Source organism: Bison bison, unplaced genomic scaffold (genome assembly GCF_000754665.1).
Source record: "Bison bison bison isolate TAMUID 2011002044 unplaced genomic scaffold, Bison_UMD1.0 scf7180017845998, whole genome shotgun sequence".
NCBI classification, from domain to species: domain Eukaryota; kingdom Metazoa; phylum Chordata; class Mammalia; order Artiodactyla; family Bovidae; genus Bison; species Bison bison.
In genome coordinates this window covers 1,492-2,634 of record NW_011476571.1, presented here as the reverse complement: position 1 = coordinate 2,634, position 1,143 = coordinate 1,492, and positions in this window count along the sequence as shown.

Below are 1,143 nucleotides of genomic sequence, written 5' to 3'. Positions count from 1 at the left end.
AGCGAGCGATCGGCGGCGGGCGGTAGGCGCACTGAAGGTGAGCGAGACCCCGGGGCAGTCCCCAGTGTCCGGGGGCAACGCCCAGTCCGTTGGAAGACCCGGGGACAATGCCCAAATTTGGGGGAAACTGGGGGCAATGCCCAGTCGTTCTCCTGGACGCGGGAGAAGCCCTGCCTACGTCCTGGCGGACAAGCTGCCCGACCGAATGTGTGTGAGGAGGACGAGAGAAATTTCCCGCATCCGAGGAGCTCCGGGTACTTCGTAGCAGACGCGGAGAGGCCCAGAACCGGTGCCCGCGGGGCGCGGGGCTGCGGAAACTGCAGAGACCGCACTGGGGCCGGGAGCAATGCCCAATTGCCGGGAACGCAGTGCGGAGCCGCCTGGTTTGCAAGGAAGAGAACGAAGGTCCTGAAGTGGGGACCCAAGGGAGGGTGCGTCGGGGTGAGAAGCTGTGATTAATGACTAAATTCGAGACTCCAGAAAAAGAACCCGAGTCTGGGGGCCGGGGAGGCTGCTCCGTGCAGCCGGGGGACAGGGGAGCCGAGTCTACCCTGTGAGGACCCGGGCATGTAGGTCAGCAGGCTTGTGGGACAGCCCCATTTGTAGGGCACTAGGCCTGCGGATGACCATGACCGGAGCAAAATTCTCGGTGTGGAACTTGGGAGGTTCCAAAAGGGCAAAGGGTCTAAAATTCGGGAAAGAAAAACAGTGGGTGGGTCTTGGGGATCCAGGTGCGGTGGAGAGGAATGGAGAATCATTTCCAAGATTTAGAAATTCAGGTTAGTGGGTGCTTGCAGCGCCCGAGGAAAGTAACTTCCATAATTGTGGTTTCTGGAAAAATTCTCAATGTCCTTGAGAGACTCAAGAAACACGGTCTAAATTTGGGGCAACCTGGGGTGTGATCAATACATTTGGAGAAGGCAGAAAATCAATGGCTTTTTAATATTTTAATTTTTAAATTGGTTTCGATTAGTTTATTTTTGGTGAACAGGAAAAAAAAATATTTTGCTGGGCACTGTCTGCATTTGGGGACCCCCCTAGGAAGCATTGGCCCAAGTATGGGGGACCCATGGAAATTGTTCAGTAGAGACTGATATCTAAATTTCAGGGAACCTCAACCTGTGTAATAATCTTTTAGGACGC